Genomic DNA, 1,332 nt, shown 5'->3' on the forward strand with positions numbered 1-1,332 from the left:
ACTATGACATTTTTATGACTTTTTATGCCTTACTATACTATGACGTTTTTGTGACTTTTTAAGGTTTACTATAATATGTCGATTTTATGACCTTTTTGTGCCTTACTATACTATGTCTTTTTACGCCTGACTATACTATGAATTTTTATGCCCTCCTATGATATGTCGTTTTTTAGACTTTTTATGCCTTACTCTACTATGTCGTTTTTATGCCTAACTGTACTATGAGGTTTTTATGACTTTTTATGCCTTACTATACTATGACGTTTTTATGACTTTTTAAGGTTTACTATAATATGTCGATTCCATGACCTTTTTGTGCCTTACTATGTCGTTTTTATGCCTTACTATACTATGATGTTTTTTGACTTTTTATGCCTTAATAAAATATGTCATTTTTTTTACCTTACTGTACTATGAATTTTTATGCCTTCCTATGCTAATTTGTTTTTATGCCTTACTATGCTATGACGTTTTCATGACTTTTTATGCCTTACTATACTATGTCGTTTTTATGCCTTACTATACTATGACTTTTTATGCCTTCCTATACTATGTCGTTTTTATGACTTTTTGTGCCTTACTATAATATGTCGTTTTTATCACTTTTCATGCCTTGCTGTAGTATGTTGTTTCTATAACTTTTCATGCCTTCCTATAATATGTCGTTTTTATGCCTTGCTATACTATGACTTTTTATGCCTTACTATACTGCTATGTCGTTTTTATGACTTTTTGTGCCTTACTATAATATGTCGTTTTTATGCCTTATTATACTGTCATTTTTCTGCCTTACTATACTATGTCGTTTTTATGCCCTCCTATGCCATGTCTTTTTTATGACTTTCTGTGCCTCACTATACTATGAATTTTTATGCCTTCCTATACTATGTCGTTTTTATGACTTTTTTTGCTTCACTATACTATGAAGATTTTAACACTTTTTATGCCTTACTATACTATGACTTTGTATGCCTTAATAAAATATGTCGTTTTTATGCCTTACTGTACTGTCTTTTTATGCCTTCCTATGCTATGTAGTCTTTATGCCTTACTATACTATGTCGTTTTTATGACTTTTTGAGGTTTACTATACTATGTCGTTTTCATAACTTTTTGTGCCGCACCATAGCACTCAAAGGAGGAGTGCAAATCACTTTTTCTTCAAAGTTAGAGTGAAATCGTCAGTTGGCTAGAGTGCGTGAAGCAGTAAAAAATAACCTTTATTTTTATTTTTAACTCGAGCTCGTGGCCAAACCGTAAAAAGGAGACAAATAATTCTTTCTGAAAATGTAGACATAGTTGTTGGGATTCATAAAATGTAACTTTGAC

The sequence above is a fragment of the Seriola lalandi genome, unplaced genomic scaffold (genome assembly GCF_002814215.2).
Source record: "Seriola lalandi dorsalis isolate HSWRI2012SDOR001 ecotype SW California unplaced genomic scaffold, Sedor1 jcf7180002054618, whole genome shotgun sequence".
Lineage (NCBI taxonomy): Eukaryota > Metazoa > Chordata > Actinopteri > Carangiformes > Carangidae > Seriola > Seriola lalandi.